At 43.8% G+C, this 23,238-nt stretch overlaps 1 long non-coding RNA gene across 1 annotated transcript; it reads right to left on the minus strand.

Moving 5' to 3' along the window:
* Positions 1 to 200: 200 nt before the first annotated feature.
* LOC128339588 (uncharacterized) lies at positions 201 to 23,011 on the minus strand. Its single transcript, XR_008313106.1, has 3 exons — positions 22,924 to 23,011; positions 14,790 to 14,871; positions 201 to 3,874 (listed from the first exon to the last, which is right to left on the minus strand). It is a non-coding gene; the product is annotated as an uncharacterized LOC128339588 (long non-coding RNA).
* Between the last annotated feature and the right edge of the window lie 227 nt (positions 23,012 to 23,238).

Below are 23,238 nucleotides of genomic sequence, written 5' to 3' on the forward strand. Positions count from 1 at the left end.
TCTCTCAATGCACCACACTCTTTGTGCAGCACATTGAGGGATACCTGGAGGCTGGGCTTCATTTTCTCAGTCTCCAGAGAGCCATGCTGTGGGCTCGCAAACCTCACACCGCACAGGAGACAATGATTGTTTGGGGGAAGGTAGGTTCAACCCTGATTTCCCCACCACCCACCCTCCCTGCCCCAGGAACGGCTGTGAGAATGACCTTACTGGCTTTTCTTGAAGAATATTGGACTCCATTTGGCTGAAATGGTATGTCAGAGACTGAAAATAAAATCTCATTCTAATAATGCTTTCGGGTGTAGCTATAGGTGGGGCAAATGTTCTTGGGCCTGCTGACGGAAGGAATTACAGCTTGCTCTCTGTCCGCCCCCTGTGTCCCTCACTCATTGGCACACTTTTGGCTCCTGATCTGAGGACTCATCTTAGCTTCAAATGAGATTAGTCTTTTCCAGGAAAAGAGTTTCAGGCAGGATCCCTCCCTCTTCCTCTTCTCCTGAATAGTGCTCTGGTTCAGCCCACTCTTCCCTCAGCTTGACTAACAGGCTCAGAAGCCAAGAACTGGCTCAGCGGCCAATGTCTCTGAGTCATAAGGAGAGGAGGAGGAAGGGATGCTGCCTGACCCTCCTCCCCCCACCCAAGCTGAGGCAGGGCTGAAAAGATCTTCAATTAAAGGCATCTAGGGGCCCCTTCTGAATCCTTCCCTCATTAAAAAGAATAGGGCAAAACCATAAAAGCCAACTTTGTAGGCAACTGTGACTCCCAAATGTATGTCCCTGAGGTCTGTTTGACCCCGCCCTCCTGCACTGAGATATTTGGGGTGTGTGTGTGTGTAGGGGGGTGTCACTTAGCTACAGAGGGAAGGGGACCAAAATTGTCCCTGTCCTGGACAGCATGCACACTTCATTAGTTTGAATGTTGGCCAATAAAAACTAAATGGTTTTTTTAAAAGGATCTATCAACAATGCATAACTGTGATAACACTACTAAAGCTTTCCTGACCCCATCCCATGTATGAGATTTTCCTCTCCATATATACTAAACCTTTACTTACTTTACAGAAATGTCAATGTATGGACACAATCATATTCACTTTGAACAATTAGAATTTTCACAAATCTTCTATTTACAAAGCACAGCAGCTCAGCTAATAGCTGAATATCAGACAGATACATTGATGGAAGGTTCCTGACAACTACAGTATATCCCAGATAAAGTGCTGCCTAGTATTATCCAGAAAAGGTTTTGACCATTTTGTCAGGGTTCTCTTTATGCTTTTAATGTTCAGCCATCAATTGTGGAATTTGTAAATCCCGGAAGAAAATGGCACTAATTTCCTTCCTGTGGAGCTTGCACATTTTCTATTAACATTCATTTGCTGAAGTTTCACTTTCAAAGATACAGAATTTGTGTATGGTAATGCCTCCGTGTGAAAAAAATCCGTGAATATTAAAAAGGTCCCTCTAGGGTATGTTTCAGTACCATGTTGACAGGGAAGACACTGTAGAGTATAGATTGACAGAAAGTAAGACTTTAGTTACAAACACCCCCCCCCCCGCAAAAAAAAGTGTATCGCCAAGAAACTAACTGAACATAATATTGTTTGGCATTAACCTGATACAAAAATGTCTTCATAAATTAAACAATTTCCACTTCTTTCCCTCCAGGACAAGAAAAGAAAAATAATTAGGTAGCACTTTAACTTGCAAGAACATTAATTACCCTAAGCTATATGTGAAATGATGCTGTATGCAGATGAGAAATTAATCTACTCCACTATGTAAATGTCCCACACATGCATGAGTGAGCTAGGTAGGTACAGTTTTCAGTGCTGAACTGAACAGAGGGGCAATGATTCATAGATATCTTTGTATCCTCAAAAGGTACCCCACCCTACCCCCTTTCAGCAATGTTTAGGGAAGCCCTAGTAAGGCACTGAAACTTTTGACTGGGGTAGGGAATTGGTCCCCAGTGTCAAGGCAATCGGGCGGATGCTTCCTGTCTTGTCTTGCTGAGCTGCAATGAAACTACTGTAATGCAGTATGACAAAATGGCGAGTGTTCTTATGCCATCCTGGCTTGCTGCACTGCAGTGATTTCATCATGGTGTATGGTGCAACAGGTGCACAAGGAGGAGCACAAGGCCAGTTGCCTTGGCAACCAGGACTGCTTTCCTCCTCTTGTCCCAGTGAGGGCAACACAGTTCCATTTGTCCACAGTGGCATTGCCACAAAATCAAATATGATTGGCTATATAGTGTCACATCATTATCTTGGTCATTACACGATCCCTTATTGGCTAGAATAATTCTGTGAAAGAAGGAAAAAATGGTCCCAAGGAAGCAGTAGGGATGAAGAATAATGTAGTTGAAAACATGCTTTAAAAAAAAAAAAGTTCTGAGAAGGTATTTTGCACCCCTTGAAAAATCTGTTTTCAACTTGCAAATTTTAGTGGGCAAGAATTCAGCACAGTAGTAACAATTATGCATTTAGCTTGTTGGACTCAGTGTGAGCCACAGAACTTACAGGTTTGTAAGAGAGTTCTGACATGGCTGTGGAATGAATGCATTTGCCTTCCCACACAGTCGTTTGGTTCTCATTTTAACCACATGTTGCACTGAAATAATTTCAATATAAGAACACCTCTTCTCCCAAGGCCAACCAAATTTTCTGTACTGTATTTGAAAAGGAAAGTGCCCATGTGAAGCAACCTTCACAGGCCTATGTTTACTTTGTGTGTCTGTGCTTAGAGGACAAAAGAGACGTGTACATGAATAAAAATTGTGTTCTTCAATGAGTGCCAGTCAGGAATGCCATTTCTCAGTCTCATGTTGTGCTCTACAAATACCAGAGCTGATGAGATACAATGAAGGAGCTCTTAGTGGCCTATGACTATGGAAATTTCTATTCTTTGCAAAGGTAAGGGTTTTTTCACAAACAATATTTCAGTTAGCTTTGGTTTAAACTGGAATGTAAAACCAACATTGGCCACAGTGTACATTCATTTTATCTTCTGTATTCTCCCCACTCCCATTCTGGTCTATCCCAAATAGCCAGGAAGGCTTTTAAAAAGTACGTTTAAGCCTCATCTGTAACAGAGGGTGATGTCTAGGATCTTCACTGAGTTGGACCTTTTTGATAAGGGCATAATTGCTGTTTACTATACAGATTAGGAATGCTTAAGGATGTATAAAACATAGGCTCCCCCTTGCAGACTCACGTGGGTTTTGAAACTGTTATGAACCAAACAAGTGAAATTTGGTACACACATATTTCAAGGCATTATGATTACTTGAGAAGCCTGACCCCCGCAAGAGGGTATTCCACTGGATGTGCAAACATTCCCACTACATGTGGGTGGGAGGGAATGGTGCATGGCTCTCCTGCTTCCCAGTAGCAGATACAAAAAGCTACACATATTTTGTGTTGGGAGAAAGCATGAGGAAGGGAAAAAACACAGCGGGGGTGGGGCTCCCAGGCTCCCACCCCACCACAACTACAGCCACAGCAGCAGTGGATGCCTTAGCATCTGCATCTGCAAGTTGGAGTTCTCCTGCTTCCTGGGAGATGAAGTAGTCCAGATAGAAATTGTGTGCATGTGCTGTGCAGATCTATCAGACTGTAGACTTTTCGGCAGACAAAAGTGAATAGTTGATTCCACGATGTTAACCTTTCTTCAAAAATGTCTTTGTAAAATTTATTCTCAGTATCCATGTAAAAGGGAGGAAAGGTCTCTCACATGTGATTTAAATACTTCCAATGTTATGGTGCCACTTAATTCACCAGTGGATTCTTGGGGGAAAGTGGGGGTCAGTAGCAGCAGTCTGCCAGGAAAATGCCTAATAATTCAAGCATGCTGCAGCTACTACCACTGTGCTGTAAAACATTAAAAAACAAAACATCATCATCATCATCATCATCATCATCATCATCATCATCATCATCATATCCCCTCTGTTGTTTGTAATTGCCATGACCCCACTTTCACAAATACTAAACAAAACAGGCCTCGGATACCAAACATCTAAAACATCAAGTAAAATCAACCATCTGCTGTACATGGATGATCTGAAGTTGTATGGAAAGTCCCAGTCAGAAATCGAATCACTGCTAAGCACTGTCCGTATATTCAGTAGCGATATAGCAATGGAGTTTGGACTAGACAAGTGTGCTACATTAATAATGAACAGAGGGAAAATAACAAAAACAGAAGGAATAGAACTGCCCAATGGAAGCAAGATCAAGAACCTGGAAGAGAAAGAACATTACAAATACTTGAGCATTCTCCAGGCTGATAACATCGCAAACCCTGAAGTTAAAAGAAAAATTGGAAGTGAATACATCAGGAGAGTTAGGAAAATCCTCAAGTCCAAACTCAATGGTGGGAACACCATACAAGCCATAAACACCTGGGCTATACCTGTTATCAGATACACTGCAGGAATAATAGACTGGACCCAGGCAGAGCTAGAGACTCTAGATCGTAAGACCAGGAAAATAATGACCATCAATCATGCTCTGCACCCCCGCAGTGATGTAGATAGGCTATATCTCCCTCACAGCTCAGGTGGAAGAGGAATGCTGCAAGTCCATTAAACAGTAGGGGAGGAGAAAAGAGGCCTTGAAGAATATATCAAGGACAGTGAATCAGATACACTTCAAATGGTCAATAACGCTAAACTATTCAACACCAATGAAAGAAAGCAGGCCTACAAGAAAGAACAAGTCAAGAACCGAGCAGAAAAATGGAGAAATAAGCCACTGCATGGTCAATATTTGCACAATATAAGTGGAAAATCAGACATCACCAAGTCCTTGCAATGGCTTAAGAATGGTTGCTTGAAGAAAGAAACAGAGGGTTTAATACTGGCTACACAAGAACAGGCACTAAGAACAAATGCAATAAGAGCAAAAGTAGAAAAATCAACAACAAACAGCAAGTGCTGCCTTTGTAAAGAAGCAGATGAAACAGTGGACCACCTAATCAGCTGTTGTAAAAAGATCACACAGACTGACTACAAACAAAGGCATGACAAGGAAGCAGGGATGATACACTGGAACAACTGCAAAAAATACAAGCTAACTGTAGCCAAAAATTGGTGGGACCATAAAATTGAAAAAGTTGTAGAAAATGAAGATGCAAAAATATCATGGGACTTCTGACTACAAACAGACAAACATCTGCCACACAATACATCAGATATAACTGTAGTCGAGAAGAAAGAAAAACAAGTGAAAATAATCGACATAGCAATACCCAGGGAAGCAGAATAGAAGAAAAAGAAATAGAAAAAAATAACCAAATACAAAGATCTACAAATTGAAATAGAAAGGCTGTGGCAGAAAAAGAACAAAATAATCCCAGTGGTAATTGGTGCCCTGGGTGCAGTTCCAAAAGACCTTGAAGAGCACCTCAACACCATAGGGGCCACAGAAATCACCATCAGCCAATTACTAAAATCAACTTTACTGGGAACAGCCTATATTCTGCGACGATACCTATAACAACAGCAACAACATTGACAATAAAATTCAGCCATCCCAGGTCCTTGGGAAGGACTCGATGTCTGGATAAAACAAACCAGTCAATAACACCTGTCTGACTGTGTAAACAACAACAATAATAATGGGGTGCTGCGGCCATTGCCACAAAAATGAAGGGCCCCACTCCTAAATTATTTTAAGCGCCCCCTCCAGCTTCTTCTTTTTCATCCTTCCTGTTCCCTTTCCCACATCAAACTGGGGAGTCCCCACCACCAGCAGCAGTGTTTCACATCCAAACTAGCAGAGCACGGGCACTACTTGAGAAGTTTCAGTGCTAATGCTGAGCTCCCAAATAATGCATTAGCAGTGCTCACATGGAGGGTGGGATTTCAGTGACCTCCCTATCCCACAGGGTGGCACAAAGAGCTTCTGATGGAAGTGCTGGTTATGGAAATTTGTCCTCAACCCCCTCCCCTTGTGATTGCCAGTGCTGCAATAGCTGAAACCATCAGCAGCACCAGTACTTCTCATGTACCACCCACAACATGTTAGGCTAGATTTCAGCCTTTGAATTTAATCAAAAACATGATTTTTAAAATTTGAGAGAGTCTCTGGAGAAGATGCCCTCTTCTGCCCTCCCTCACATCTTATCTTGGTGAGATGTGGTGCTGGATGTCGGTTTCTATTTTCTCTCATGTCTTCTGCCACTTCTGCCCATTTTCACTGAATGTATTCTGAGTGATGTAAAGTATATTACCTTGAATGTGTTCTCTGTGAAATAGTAATTATTATAGGCCATATTTTTAATATTCTACTTATATTTTGATGTAAGACTGTTATCTTCATTGTTTCTGTTCCGTTTTGTTTTGTTCTGTCTTAGAATTGCTCTCCTTGGCAGACCTTTAGTTCATTCTCACAATCAGCAACATAAAGGTAGAAGGCAGCAAACCAGGGACGGAGCCACCATTGAGCATAAGGATTCAAAGAACCCAGGCCGCCAATGGGGAAAGGCCACTGAGCCCCATGGCTCGGGCTCCATAGGAGCCCAGAGTGAACTCCCCCCTCTCACGCCCGGGCCACCGAGAGCCCAGGTGAACTCTTTGCCAATTATTTCAGGCAGCTCCAACTGCCCGATAGAACGTTTTCCCCTTCCTCTCCCTCTCTGGAGTGAGAGAAAGGAGAAAGCATGCCCCCTTGTCACATGCAAGGGTGTGTGGCCTGGGTTGTAGAGAGCCCAAACGAGCTCTCAGCTTGTCATTTCAGGCAGTGTCAGCTGCCTGATAGGACATTTTCCCCTTTCTCTCCCTCCAGAGAGGGAGAAGAAGGGGAAAACATTCTATCGGGCAGTTGGAGCTACCTGAAATAATTGGCAAAGAGTTCGCCCGGGCTCTTGGTGGCCCCAGCATGGGAGGGGGGAGTTCTCTCAGGGCTCCTATGGAACCAGAGCCACGCCCCCATGCATGTGACATCACACACACGGGCATATTGGAGGAAGCCACCAAGCGGGGCTGGACGTAGGCCGCCGCTCAGCTGGCTCCACACCTGCAGCAAACCAACTCGCTTTTGCTAGGGATGTGCAAACAGGTTTGATGTCGAACAAGGTTGGGGTCCAACTCCAAACTGAATGCCCCCCCAGGCTGTTTGGGGGGTTCACAAGTTTTTTAAAGGTTTTTTTTAAATTTACCTCCTCTGGGGGTGTTCTTCAAGGTGGCGGGGGCATCCACAGAGGTTCCTCCTCCCTCCACCAGACTCACTTAAGTCCAAAATTGACTCATTGAGCCATTCTTCAGCCCATTCGGGCCTTTCCCCCCGGCACCGTGGCCATTTTGGAGGCTGCTGTGCCTGCGCAATGGGCCTCTGTCAGGCCTGGGAGGCTGGTGGGGAGAGGGGGAACCTCCATGGACACAAACTCCACCACCTCAGGGAACACACCTGGAGGGGGTAAGTTTTAAAATAAAAAAAATAATTTAAGAAGAAAAAGTTTGTGAACACCCCCAGACTGGACCAAACCTGGGAGGGGGGGTGAGGGGGTGCTGGGCCAAACTGGCCTGGTCCGGTTCGGGTCCAGTTCATACTTGTACCTGACTAGACCAGCCAGTTCCATGCACAACCCTAGCATTTGCTGCTCATGATGTACCTGACATTTCAACTTTGATTTTAACTGAGGTGGGACAAAAACTGCAGCTGCTCTGCCTTGAAGTTTGATCGTGTGTTGAATTCTCTGTTTAAACTGTTTCGGGCTGTTGGTGGCCAAGTTTATCATAGAGTTCTAGGCTAGAGGGGCCATTCAGAGGAGCGCTGCTGCTGTACTGAGGGCTGCCTCTCTACTGGGAGTGCAATGCATCATGGGATACTTGGAGGACCAAGTTCCCTTTTTCTTCTCTTGGTCACAGAACTTGCTGCAATTGTCTGGGTGTGGTGGGCCAAACAGAGGCTCTGATCATCTGTGGGAATAAGGGTAAGGGTTATTTCCTCCTCCCAAACACTCCCGGATGATTGTCTGAAAGACCTTGTTTCACATTGAAATGCAGCAGTGCAAATGCAGCATTGCACACAACTCTTATATTACTGCAATAAATGCATCCATAGGATCATTGGGGAGCTTGCAAATGAATTTTCAGAATTCTTCAGAATCTTACAGAAGGTCTCTAACAGGAGCTGTTGGGACGAGCTTACTCAGCCATTAGATTAAAACGGTAAACATACATGTAACATTTAGCCACCTCGTATGATAGCACAATCTTTGGAACATCTTGAGAGAAATGGTATCTGATGTCTATTTATGTTTACCCTATTTTCAAAGCTATTTAAGGCATACACACATAGTGTGGCTGCCAAGGAGTAGTATATTTCAAAGACACATTACTTTCTGTCTTCCAGGAAGAGCTCCATTTAATACTGGCTGACTACCACAAGGGACACTTCCTTTCCATAACAGAAAGGCTAAAGTCAGCACCTGCAGTGATGTAAGCCCATGACTCACCTGCCTGAACGGGGGCCTCTTTAGCATCACACTAGTGTGTAGAAAAAAGACATACAAGGCCCTCAATAAATGAGCTCTTCTCAACGAAGTCATCACCACGGGCACTGCACAATGCAGAGCCCTTGTGAAGGCTGAGGTGAAGCAGCTGGGCAACAGCTTTTTGTGAGTCATTAGAAAAAGCCACTCTCACAGCTGGAGAGAAAATAGCCCTGGCAGCATTGGCGTTCCATTATGGAAGCTGAAAAGTCCTTTTCAGGGCGGAAGGGAAACTTCACCAGCTGTCAAGTAGCTGAAACGTTTAAAGAGCACACGCACGCACACACCACACACAAAATACCCGGTGCTCACAATGGGTAGAATGCAGGGGCCATGCCACAGGAAATTAAAGCTCCTTTGGGAAATGAGGATATTGTGGGCTGATGAGTTCACTTTTAGAAATCAATAAGTCTTTCAGTAAGTGGTAATATCAAGCACTTTTCTGTGCTCTGGGAAAAAGCTCTCCGCCTGGCTCCATCTTATTCATCACAGAGCAACCCAAAAAGAACGGCAGAGACATTTAAAAGCTGTTGACCTGTACTCAGGTTGTAGTCCGGATATATTGATCTGAAAGATTAATGTTTCAGGGCAAGGAAGAATTACGCTACACAGCACAATCAGTTTCAACCTCCTTTCCTTCTCAACCACTTCCCAGTGTGTCCATTTATTGAGTAGTTTCGAGTATAAATCAATTTGAGGCTACAGGATGCTGAATCCACATTTTTGCCATAAAATATATGAAGACAGCAAAGAATGTCTATAATATGTACAATGGATGCAACTGAAATATAAATGACTAGTGCAGTGGCGGAGGGGAGGACTTCCATGGTTCAAAAATTTGAAAGATTCTTTGATGGGAGCATGCTGCATCCATCATTGAGAGTGGAATTATCCAGAGATGATCCAAACCATTTGACTGAACTGTTCAAACACTTTTTCTTAAAAAAAACCCCAACTAGATTCATTATTTCCAGCCAGACAAAATATGACATTTCATCTCTTTTCATGGAACTATTCTGACCCCTACTGGTTCATTGATCCAATTTTAATGGCCAGGTCTGGGCTCCTGGCTGCTTTTACTACAGCTAAAATATAGGGAGTAAGATGCCTCACACATGGCATCAAGTAATTAAACTTCCCCTCTCCTCCAGAAAAAGCAAAATTGAAGCACAGAAATGAACGGCCGCTCTGAATTACACCTCTCTAAATGTCAGTTCCCTCTGCTGAATGTTCTACACACTCTGTTGGGTGACACTTGCAGAATATTGACTCCTGCCTGTAGAGTAAATAAATCCTTGGGCACATGTCTGTTTTTAGGTTCATCTGTAACATAGCCATCACAGAAACCATGCACATTATGATCAATCTAACATTGACATGAAATGCTGTCCCCATTTTTTTCTATCCCATTTTGAGGAAGCAAAATGTTTTTTTATGATTTGGGGGCAGAGGGGATAAGAAATTCTTAGACATTTCTCAGGCCAATTATGGCTGCCATTTTTTCCTCAGAAAGCCCCTCACAATGACACTGCCCGGCATCTTAACAAAGCACGACTGCAACAGAAGTACCAGTGTAGCACTGGTGCTTCTGAAAAGTTTCAGTCTAATGCTGTTGGGGGGGTTCAATCACCTCCCTTTCCCTAGAAACCCTAAAATATGTTCCTGAGGACTGCACAACCCTCAGGGACATATTTTTGGGTGGCATAGAGTGCTTCCTGGAAAAGACTAGATTGCCTAAATTTGCCCCGAGATGTGTTGTGGAGTTAACTAAACTTTTCAGAAGCACCAGTGTTTCTCCCATTTTACCAGTGCTCCCCCCACCAAGTCCTGCTATGTTGCCTCATTGTGGCAGGGGGTGTTGTGTTCCTGGTAGGGATGAGCAAAATACGCTGGGAGATATACTCACAGTAGGGTCACCCAAGGTCCGAAGGTCATCCCAGCTGCCCAGCTAAAGCAAGCAAGAATCTATATTGGGCAGCAGCAATATAGGAAAGATGTTAACTTCAGTGACAACAACAAAGGCATCATTTCATACTGCACAGGAGAAAGCAATGGTAAAGCACTCTTGTCTTTTACCAAGAAAACCACATGGATAGACAAGATAGAATGATTGTTGATGTAGTGCCAGATGATGGGCCACTCAGGTTGGGTGGTACACAGCATGCTACTAAGGAAGAGCTGAGTATCTCTCAGAGTATCGATGGCATTTATGACACCCTTAGGCTGAAGCCTTTTGGATGTCTAGCAGCTGGTTTTCCATGCAGGAAAAGAAAATCCGAAGCTGCAAAGACAGAATTACAATGGGAATGTGGAACATAAAAAGCACGAATATGGGAAAGTTCAACACAGTGAAAGATGAAAATAATCAATGACAGATTGACATTTTGGGCATCAGTGAATTAAAATGGACTGGAATAGGACACTTTCAGTCAGAAAATCATACCATTTACTACTCAGGACATGGAAAACAAAGAAGGAATGGTGTTGCTTTCATAGGATAGCAGTGACAATACTTTGGTACAATGCAGTCAGTGACCGACTAATATCTATTAGATTTCGTGGACAACCCTTTAACATGACAGTTTTTCCAAGTCTATGCCTCAACGACTGATGCAGAAGAAGAGGAAGTGGATGTGTTTTATGCTCAAGTTCAGTCTGAAATTGACAGAACATGCAAGCAAGATGTGATGCTGGTGGCTGGAGACTGGAATGCCAAAGTTGGAAATGGTAAGGAGGAAATCACAGTTGGACTGTATGGCCAAGAAAACAGAAATGAATCAGGAGAATGACTTATTAGTTTCTGCCAAGCCAATGATCTCTTCGTTGCTAACACAAGATGATGTTAGATCAGCACTCCAGTCATTACCAAGTTGGAAGGCTACAGGAATTGATGGAATAGCTACAGAAATAAGGCAGGCAACAGAAGAAGAATCAGTCAAGGCTCTAACCAAACTTTGCCAGTAAATTTGGAGAATGACACAGTGAGTGCGCAACAGATTGGAAGAGGGCAGTCTACATACCCATACCAAAGAAAGGACTTAATAGATTGCACAAATCATAGCACAATATCCTTAATTTCACATGCTACCAAAATAATGCTCAGGATCATCCAATGCAGATTAGAGTCCTACGTGGAAAGGGAAATGCCAGATGTTCAAGCTGGTTTCAGAAAAGGCCGAGGAACAAGAGACATCATTGCTGATGCATGCTGGATAATTGAGAAAGCCAAAGAATACCAAAAAGAAGTCAATGTGTGCTTTATTGACAACAGAAAAACCTTTGATTGCGTTGACCATGTCAAGTTGTGGAATATCCTTAGGAATGTGGGCGTTCCAAAACATCTCATTATTCTCATGAGAAACCTATACACAGGGTAGGAAGCCACAGTCCAGACAGAACATGGTGAAGCAGACTGGTCCCAGATTTGCAAAGGAGTAAGACAAGGCTGTATACTTTCTCCTTATTTATTCAGCATATGCTGAACATATACTAAGAGAAGCTGGATTGGAAGAAGTTGAACATGGTTTCAAAGTTGGAGGATGAAAAATCAATAACCTGCACTATGCTGATGTCACCACTCTGATAGCTGAGAATTCAAATGATCTGCAATGAAAGGAGCACAGTGAAAAAATGGGACTACAACTAAATGTAAAGAAAACTAAAATAATGACAACGGGTACAGCAACCAGCCTCAGAATTGATAGTGAAGACATTGAAGTGGTGGATAGTTTCTGCCTTTTAGGATCGACCACCAAGAGTAAAGGATCCAGCAGTCAAGAAATATGACACATATGTCCTGTAAACTGGAGAAGCAAGTAATTATCAGATACAAGTAATTATCAGATACATCAGATTTTTAAAAGCATCCTCTGCATGTAGGAAGGCTTGTTAAAACTAGAAGGATATAGGAAAAAATATTGAAATTCCAAAGTTTCAAGATTAACTGTGGGACCAATACAGTTGTCAGCTGATAGATAGATAGATAGATAGATAGATAGATAGATAGATAGATAGATAGATAGATCTCTTCAGGTCTGACGGAAACGGAAAGGACATGTGGAATTTTCTTTTAATCTACCAAGTTTGGATTTATTCATTTACATATATTACATTTATTGTAGGCGTTTTATTCAAAATAAAGTTTGGAGAAAACTAAACTGAACATATGAATGTAGGTAAAACCTGGTGATTCCCCACCCCCACCCCTGTGCGTAGTGTTTGATGATAAAAGCATAAAAGCATAATGTGGTATCATTTCACCAAGGCACAATATGGATCATCCATATGGAGCAGAAGTTGATAATGCTGCAAAGCAGCAAAATTAAACAGAACAGATGTACTTGTAAAATCAAGTCTGCATCCACCCTTGGGTACCTGCTTCTTAGTGTTAAAACTGTCTAACTTTTATCAGATTTCAAGCCTGGCTGTACTCCGCACAGTGTCAGAAGCAGGGACTATCCACCTCCCCAAAACACCCTCTAAGGAAGAAGTGATGTATTGCATCTATCCAAAGATAGCACAGAGAAGGTGCTACAGAACTAAAGCTAACATAACGCAAGTCATATCATATAACAGCATCTGGTAAGCTGATGGAACCATATCGAATTCAATCAGAAGCTGAAGGATTTCCATTAGTTTCAGCGGGCTTTGGAGCAGGTCCCAGAATACTACGTGCAAGCAGAAGCAAGTATCTTTAACATAACATTTGGCAATTTAACATTTTTGGCAATTTTTATATAGGCTGCTATTAAGAGCTACTGGAAGGTGGTGGCTGATTTTAAGAACCTGGCTGCATCAGAGAGGGAAATGACCCCCCCCCCCCCCGCCCATTGGCTAACTCTTTTCCCAGACTGTCTTCTGCAGAGGGCATTCCACCTGAAGAGTGGTGCCTGAATTGGCTTGTTTCCTTTTCCCTCCTCAACTAGATGCTAGTTATGTGGTGTCATTCCCAGTACATCTCAAGTGAATAAAGATGGTGGCTCTTGAAGCTACACAGGGGACTGTCATTTGTTCTGGTATGCACCTGGAAGGCACCAGGTATGTTCTGGAAAGAAATGCATCTGGAATATACCAAGGGTGTTCCATGGAGGAAAGTATTGTTCCCTGTGAACCACATTTTCCTACCAAAATGCAACAGGATTGATACCATCAGGAGGGGGAGGGGGAGGAGGAGGAGGAGGTGGTTGGCAGGAGCCAGAATGGTGATTTTTTTTCCCCAGTAAAGAAAAAAAGGTAAGCTCACTGCACACTGAAAAAAGTGGTAGTTTCCTGGTCCCTCTCACAAAACTACTGTGATTTGTACCCACTTGAACCCCCAGTGGTGACCCAAAAATGCTGAAATGAAATTTGGTGACTTATTTGGATGCATACTACTGAAAAAGAAAGTTCAGAGTGTGTGTTAGAATATTCCAACCCATCAAAGGTGAACTGTCAGACATATCCGCAAATCCAGTGCTGTGTTGAAGGTCCATCACTCACAATTGCCAACTTGTCCTCCTTTTCCTCCACCTCTGGGAGAAAGCTAGGCTCCACCTCTGGATAAGTGCCCTGCCATCAAGTAACTGAGCTTTCCTTTGTTGTGGTTTGGAATGGAGTGAAGGAAGAGACAGTAGTTAGGAGGATGAGGTAGCAGCAGTGAATAGTGGAGCCAATGGGATGGGACAAAACTGAAGGGCGTCAGCCAGTAGCTGATTCACATGTATGTATGTATGTATGTATGTATGTATGTATGTATTTAAAAATTCTTGTATACTGCCTCCTCCAAAAACTCTAGGCAGTGGACATATTTGACAGTTCGGGAACTGAAGGTAAGCTCAGGGAACTGCTCACTCTGAGCTTTCTTTTTAAGCTTCTGCCCATCTCAGTTTAAAAACCTTTCCACAAGTGACACTAAAAACACAACAAAAACCATTTTGAGTCCCCCCCCCCGCCCTTAAAAAGGTTTTTGGAATATACACCCTATTTCAGGTGTTTCCCTCCCTCCTCCTAGCCCATGGGGGTACAGTTGCCCATGACAACACTTGATTTGTATAACAAGGCAACCAAGAAGCAAGGAGATTGCAGGCCAATTGGAAGCTAGTGCCGGAAAACCAGTCAGCAAGGAGAAACAGGCCTCTGAAATGGTGCTCAGTGTTGAAACAGTTTGAGTCAAAATGGGTTTGTTTTGTTTCAAGCTCAAAACAGACCCTTTATTTAGAGGGTGTTTTGTTTCAAGCTAAAAATATTCGAAACAGCCTGTTTTGAGTTGAAACATATTGACGCTGTAACATTCTGCACATCCCTACTTACCTGGAAATGTCAGGATTGAACCTGGGATCTTCTGCATGAAGAACAGATGCTCTATCCCAGAGTTTCTTCCAAATGATACAATCTGCTGATAATGATCGATTGGTTACATAGCAGTCTCCATGTGATCTCAGGCAGGGCATAGAAATGAAGGATAGGACAGGACACAGCAGCAAAAAGCCTTGCATCCAAGATGTCACACATGGCTATTACTGTAACTGGAATCCCCCCCCCCCCCCAGTTTAGGGGGAGCTGCATTTTTTTCCCCTGCACAAAGACAGATGACATGGGTACACACAAGAGAGACAATACGTGCACAGAGCAAACCGTTTCTGGAAAGGTCATTATTTACCATTTTGTCACAGTCATGAGACTGTTGGACTACTTTGTGCCTTTAAGGTAGGCATACATGCACACTGTTACTTGAACTGATCTGACTGACAGCAACTGCAACCATATAAATGTGACAGAATGCACTTAGAAATTACATGGAAAGCTTTTGTTCTCCTTGTTTAAGCACATAGGGCCTTTTCCAACCAAAAATAACTTTTTAAAAAATCCCCAGACAGATGTGAAATCAGAAGATTAACGGCAGCATTTGGGGGAATGCGTACTGAGAATTGACTGTTTTTGAAAGTGGACATAAAGAGATCTACCCTTTTATGTCAATAGTAGAACTGGTTACGTGTCCAACAGCTGGAGGTTACTCTGGATGGGCTGTGATATAACAGAGTAGCCACCCATCTGCTGCCTTCGCAGAGTGGAGGAGAATAAATAGCATGCCACATCCCACACACTCCAGCTGTCCTCTGCATCCAGTGCTCTGCTGCTCATCTAAAAATAAAATAAGAAACTTTGCTGTTTTTCAAACAAAAGGAGGGGGAGTGCTGGTTTCAAAAAGAGAGAGAGAGGGAGAGGTAAACAGAATTGTTTCAAAGTACCTGGAGGCTTTTCAAATCGGAAGGGGAGTTATCCTTTTATCTGAAGTCTGCTTTCCTTTCCTATATTTGCCAAAATATAGTGAGTGCCTTTCAGAGGTTTTTGTTGTCTTTCTTTCAAGCCTGGCATGGGCAATGGTGGGTGGGCAGGAAGAGGGTGCTGGATGGCATGTGGAAGCTGTTTCTCTGCTACAAGCCATTCAAGAAGCCCAATATGAACTTAGATTCCTTTTCCTGCACTCCAGGCCCTATGGTCCTCCCACTAAAAAGATGGGTGATCACAGTTTAACAGCTGCAGATCAGTGCCGTGAGAAGGCCGCTCAAGTTTTGCAATAGTCTGGATCCATATCAGCAGAAGTTCATCATTTAATCTGCTGACACTGCCCTTGTCTTATGTGCCAAGTGCTAATCTTGCCAGTTCATTCCAATCAGCCATTTCAACCAGCAAGGACCAAAGTGGGGATGAATACAGATCCTGGGTGTCTCTCAGGATACCAGGCACACTAAATCAGTGCCTCTGACAACAACAACTCCATGTACTACCCACCAAGAGATGATCAGTGCTATTATCAGTCATTTGTTTTGAGGACGTTAGTGCCTGTTTTAGGCCTGTGATTACCTGGAGGTTTTACAGACAGGGCTTTCCCCCTGAATCCACTCCTGATTGGAGTGTGCCAGTCCAGATATTTGCTGGATTTAACCCGACTATCAGGGATCAGGACAGACAGGGCTTTGTTTTTCCCCAATGGGAGGCTGCGAATTCTGGCTTAGCCCAAGGTATGTCCGACTTAAAATAATCCTCTATTTCCAGCAGCTTTTGGGGAAAAACCCTCTATGTTTGTGCTAAGCTCCGACGCTTGTCTTTGATGTGCGTGGGAGAGCAGCCGAGGGCAATGTGAATGCTCCACCTAATCCCCCAGATTAAACTGTCTCGAATCTGCTGCGAAGTAGATTTGCTCCTCATAATACTCCACAGCATAAGGCCCTGTCTGTAAAACCTCCAGGAGTTTTCCCAGGCAGCAGGCTTTACCATGAGTTTACTGTGAGGCTTTTTTGCAAGTTTGAATTTGCCCCCCAAAACTGACATTTAAAAGTGGATCTTTTTACCCCAGACATAAATCGGGCTAGGCTCTAACATGCAATGCAAAACCTGAATCATGTGTGAAGTGCTCCCCAATATCTTGTATGGACTTCGGGGTTAATCTGGCCAATGTGTGAACGTACACCCTCCATTCTGGTGGAGAAGAGAGCTAAAAGCCCCATCTGGGAATGCTCCAGGTTGCAACCATTACATTTAAATTCACCAGTAAAGAAAGACAAAAAATACCCATGGTTGTCTTTGCCTCTTCTCCTCTTAGTCCTTTCATCCATCCTGTGAAAACGTCAGCTACATTTAACAAAAATTGGTTTCGCATTCACTTGTTTGACTATTAAGCTTGAGGTAAAGATTTTGTAAACACTTTTTTGTCAGGAGTGAAAAACAGCCTCCCCAACTTTTGGTCATTTTTCACTGAACACGCTCGCTCTATTCAGACATTACATTGTATGTGCATATAAGTCTCCATACACATGTATATGCTGTATGACTGTACATGCTTTTATTTTAAAAGTGAAAGTGGGTATAGCCCCCTCAAATGCAAGGTACAGATAGGAAGTATATTATTGTATGTGCTTTTGACACCATGTGTGATTAACTGAGTGTGTATACAGATCTGTATGGGCATACTCTACCCCCCACCCCCTCCGGCCTCCTTCAGGGTAGGCAGAGCCTGTTCGGGCCCAGTTCTGGCCTCTGCGCAGGCATAGAGGTCACTAAAATGGCCTCCACCCATGCAGAGGCCCGAACTGGCCCTGAACTGGCCCTGCCGACCCTGGGGCGGGTAGGGGGAGCTGCTGCCATCCCTAGTGCCCCCCCATGACTGCAGTTGCAGCTGAAGGCAGCAGCATTCTTAAATATTTTCTTATGCCCCCCCCCCCGTCTGCCCTGTCTTTAAGGAAGTCTCCCTACCTCCCCTTGCTCTTTACTGGTAAAGAGTTCCCCTTTACCAGTAGAACTCAAAGCCCTCTTGAGCCGGCTCAGTTTGAACTTGTACCAGGTCCGGTTTGAGAGTATACAAAACTGGACCAGGCCGGGTCGACTCGAATCCAGTTTGGATTTGAGCCGAACCGGCAAAACCAGTTTTGCGCACGTCCCTATCTGACACCATGCTAGGAAATAGAGATCAGAGGCAAAAATAGGGGTAATGAAGCAGGAACTGAGGCAAAAACATCTGACAGGAGCTACACACCACACCGCAAAAGTAAAAATTTTTCCAAGGACCATTTCAATCTCCCCCAAAGTGCAACATTCACCCCTGAAAATGTCTTCAGGCAACATCCAGCACAGTGTGTTTCCTATCTTCTCTACTTCAGCTGCTTCAGTACAGCAGAGGTGTACTGATTTACTGCAAGTAATATTTGCATGATTACTTCATATATTATGATATGCTACATTACATCCTGTTTCTTTTCTACTTCTGTAGCCCAAAGACTTAACTGAAATCAGTCTGTTTCTCAGCTTCATAAAATATGCATGACTTCAGCGGGGGAAAGTGTATAAAATTCACCAGCCTTGAGAAATTGCAGAGGTTTTGTTGTCGATGATGTTCAATCTCACTTTTGTTTTCTAATGTAATTCCTATGTTTATCAGCCCTCTGCTCTATGAAACAATGTATAAGGTAGATGAAACTGATTTTGAAGTGGAAAAAATATTAAGAAAAACACAGAGCCCGGAAGCATGAGGCTTGGCTCAATATTACAGTAAATTATTTCACATGGGGGGGAGGGGGACCTATGATGAGTAATTCCTGTAATGCAGTGCACATGGACTGCTACTTGTAGGTTATGTTCTAAATATGATTATTCATGTATATAAAGTTTTAAAGGCTTTTGGTAACTCTCGTGTCGATCAAGTCTCTATATTCCTACCCTCCCAGCATGATGCTCTACATGTGGGATTTTCCTGCCAATGATCCTTTCCATGTGCAGACAGCTGTGCTTGCATTATGGCTGTGAGCACACAGTGGCGTGCACATAGAGCATGGGGTAGCACATGCACCGTGTATTTTCCTTTGTAGTTTAGCTTGGGGTGGATGTTAGCCCTTTGGGGACAGGGATCCATCTTATTTATGTATTATTTCTCTGTATAAACCATCCTGAGCCATTTTTGGAAGGGCGGTATAGAAATTGAATAAATAACAGCAACAACAACAACAACATAGGGGCCACAGAAATCACCATCAGCCAATTACAAAAAGCAGCTTTACTGGGAACAGCCTATATTCTGCGATGATATCTATAACAACTGACAATAAAATTCAGCCATCCCAGGTCCTTGGGAAGGACTCGATGTCTGGATAAAACAAACCAGTCAATAACACCTGTCTGACTGTGTAAACAAGAAATAATAAAGCAGCTTTACTGGGAACAGCCTATATTCTGCGATGATATCTATAACAACAAAAACAACACTGACAATAAAATTCAGCCATCCTAGGTCCTTTGGAAGGACTCGATGTCTGGATAAAACAAACCAGTCAATAACACCTGTCTGTCTGTGTAAACAACAAATAATAATAAATAAGCAAAATCCAATTTTTGTGTACATACATGGATAGGGATGCCTTTAGTCACTTTTGCCACTTTCTAGACCTTTCAGACCATTGTTCCTCTCAACCTGTCATGCCAAAACATTTAGTGAAGCCCCATAATGGACTTGACCTTCACTCCTCCATTCTGTAGGCAGTAGGGAGGGATAGAAACAGACATTGTAGATGTTGACAGTGCAGGTTCGGGAAGGCGATGATACTCTTTCTCCAAGAATAGTAAACTCTGAGCCTGGAATGTTGCGGTAACTGCTAAGATTATGGAATTCCAGGCTTTAGTATGAAAGGAGAATATTTCCAAATCAGTATACTTCTTAGCAGCAAGCAACTAGACACAACTATCTCCACCTTGCTCTGCTCATGCTCCTGGTTAGGATGGTCACTGTTGGAGATGGAGTGCTGAACTAAAGGAACCTTTGGACTGCTCCAGCATAAACCGTTCTCCCTGTCAGGTTTCAATATGGTGAATCGCAGGGTCACGTAAGTGTGAGCAAGCAGAGATTATAGAGAGTTTTCATCCAGGTTGCCTTGTAGTCTCTCAGGCTATGTAAAGAAGGAGAGGGAGGGAGTGATTAAGAAGCATTGTGTGTTTGTGTTACCTGATTATTTTCAGCTGCAGGTCACAACACTGCACCTGGAAAGATATCTAACCATGATATAATGGAACATGACCGCTTTTCAGTCCTACTGGCACATGTAGACTTATTGCTTCACTGACAGGTCAAATCTTGAAAGTGTTACTGACTTTTACCGATTAATTTATTTATTACTAAAGAAAAGGACATTTGATCAACTCCACAAAACAGTTCTCCACAAGCTTTTCTAAAATGTGAGTATCCAAATGCCATAGCTCCTACCAGAGCCAGAGGAGGAGGGGGGAGTTCGATGGGGTGAATCTTTGACTGTAAGGAATTCACTGTAGGCTGACACCATCCACTTTATTTTGATGTGAGGAAACCCACTCTCCATATAAGATTTCAGGGATGGGGGGGAGTGGTAAAATCCTCCCTAGAAGGTCGGAGCAGTCCTAGACCTCCAAAGGCATGTGACTAAGGTAGACCCAAAATGAAGAGTAGCACACTTCAGCAACAAGGATTTATTATCAGATTAAAAGAAAAACAAGAGTATGCAATAAGAAAGATGGTCTCTTCGTAAAGGAGATTGTAAGATAGAATTTTCATTAATCAGGCAACTCAGATTCAAGCAATACAATAAAGGAAAATAACTTCCCTCACACATCTAACTGAATGGGTCCCTATGTTATTACTCACAGGCACGGATCTTCCTGCTGTCTCCAGCCTCCAGGCTGTGGCCTTCTCATTTCCCCAGCAGCTACTCAGCCAGCTATTTCTTCAGGGTCAGTTTCAAATTGAGTCATTCTCCACTTGCGCTCCAGTCATCTACCTCATTGCTTCAGCCCCTGTAGTTCTTCCATACTATGTAGTTCTTCAAGGGGCTAGTTTTGAAATGGGTCAGAGAGGACACTTATGAGAGATCTTGTCTACTGCCCTGGTGAGTTTGCTGTTCCAGTTCTCCACCAGAACATCAACAGGATTGCCAGCAGAGCCAACACTAAATCCATCCAAGGCTTCTTGGAATCCTATTGGATCCAATAACCTTCTTGGGTGGACCATCCTAATAGGCCCCTCAGCCCTGCAAAGGTGAGAAGTGATTGTGAGCCCAACCTTAACCAGAAGGTGGCCCGTCCATGACAATGGGGAAATCACAGGAGTACCCACCCACAGATCACTCTGATTAGAGTGAAAGACCAAATCAAGCATGTGACCAGCAATGTGTGTCGATCTCGAGCCCACTTGGGATAGGCCCATAGATGTCATGGCTGCTATGAATTCCTGAGCTGCCCCAGACAATGAACATTGAAGTCTCCCACCACCACAAGCCTGGGGGACTCCAACACCAAACCTGAGACCAAGTCCGTCAGCTCAGTTAGGGACTCTGTTGAGCAGTGCGGTGATCGGTACACCAACAGAAGTCCCAATCTATCCCTGGTCCCCAAACCTAAGTACACACATTTGATATGGTCTGGCACTTCAACAGGGATCCTGGTAAGGAAAATGTTATTCTTATAGACCACAACCATTCCACCTCCCTGCCCACAACCATTCCACCTCCCCACTCCTCAACAGAGTATCCTGGAGGGAGAAGCTGAGACCAGACCGGGCCACCAGCCTCCTCCAACCAGGCCTCCATAATATATACCAGATCAGCTCCTTCATCCAGAAGGCATTACAAAGGAGCAATACAAGTTTCCAGGGCCAGGATACCTAGCCCATGCCCTAGTTAATCCCTGAAGTGGCTCCTCCAAAGGGGCAACCCCCTTTGGTGTTGGCCCTGAAGTGGTGACCCTGCCAGTGACCCTTCTCACAGCCACAAGCAGCATCCCTTTATAGTTCCGATATGGCCACTCTGGCCTATATCCAGAGAAGTGAAAATTACCAGAAAATTATCTTATGGAAGCAGAGGGAAGAATGTTCATGTTGTCCACTTTATTTGTAAAGGTGAAGTGAACAAGAATTCCAGCTGCCTGTGAGAAGCCCAGTGTGGCAGGAGAAGCCTTGGCATTCTGACTCAGACACTGTTATCTGCTCTGCTCCCAGACTGGCCTAAAGGGGAGGTGCATCCAGGGAGGCTCTGCTCCTTTCTTTCATCCTCGAAGCCAAGACAGATCTCAGCAAGGGAGGTGGGTAATTCTATCAAGCAGGGGCGTAACAAGCTTGGAGTGGGCCCAGAGACAAGATTTTAAAATGGCCCCCCCCTCAAAGTCCAGGGCCTCCGCACACCCCAGGCCCCCAAGGATTTAAGTCTGATATTCCAAAATAAGTATGCTGCCTGCAAATACATTTCACTGAATACACACACACACGTCACAATATATAGTGATATACATTGAGTACTATACATTTGTATTACTTTTAATGCCTAGAACACACTAGAAAGATGAATTATTAAAATGGGCCCCTCGCTGCAGATTAGCAAAGGAGACTTTCAACCATGCAGGGTGAGCCTATGTTTGTTTTCTCAGAATTCTGAACAAATTCAGTCAAGTTCGATTGCAGGAGGTTTTTCACAGGAGGCTTTTAAAGCCCTTTAAGACACATCTCCTCTGGAATGGAGGTGCTGCATTCACATGTTGGCCAGATTGACCCTGAAGTCCCTGCAAGTTATTGAGGAGCAGTTCACACACAAGAAAAATAAAATAAAAGCACCACACATGCTTCACAGTTCTCACTCAGACCTTCGGGGTTGCAAAACAACTTGAACATAATTGCATTTATAAATGAATGAATGAATAAATAAAATTAATAAAATACTGTTCCAGAAGTTTTTGCAATTTTCTGCCATGAAACAAGCCACTTATAGGACTTTTTAGATAGTTTTTTTTAAGTCAGCAAATTTTCCAAGCTGTTTCAAAATAAATATTCAGAGACTTCTCGGTCCCTCCCCCCCCCATATCCAAGCCCTATGGCAAGCAGATCCCTATATATGGAGGGGGGGGCGGGAAAGGTGACCACAAAAAGGAGTTCACACTCTACCTGGCAAATGCTGGTCTGGGTTAAGCAGTGCAGCAAGGGATCTTCTGCTGCAGAGAACACTCTGGCTGCCTCCTCCTTCCTGGCTGGCTTGGGCCCTACTGGAGTTCAGGCTTCACAGAGGCCTACACGGAGGCCTCCGTGGAAGCCCCGCCCACCCGCCGATCAGCTGAGAGGCGGGAGAAAAGGAGCTCTTGGCAGCTTGCCTGCTGCTTCCATTGCGAGCCAGCAGAACAAGCAGGAGAGACGGCGAAGAGGGCAAGTGGCTGAGAGGCTATGGGGCTGGGCAGGGGGCAATGGGGAGTCCCATGAGGTGCC

This window comes from Hemicordylus capensis, chromosome 1 (genome assembly GCF_027244095.1).
Source record: "Hemicordylus capensis ecotype Gifberg chromosome 1, rHemCap1.1.pri, whole genome shotgun sequence".
In the NCBI taxonomy this organism is placed as follows: Eukaryota; Metazoa; Chordata; class Lepidosauria; order Squamata; family Cordylidae; genus Hemicordylus; species Hemicordylus capensis.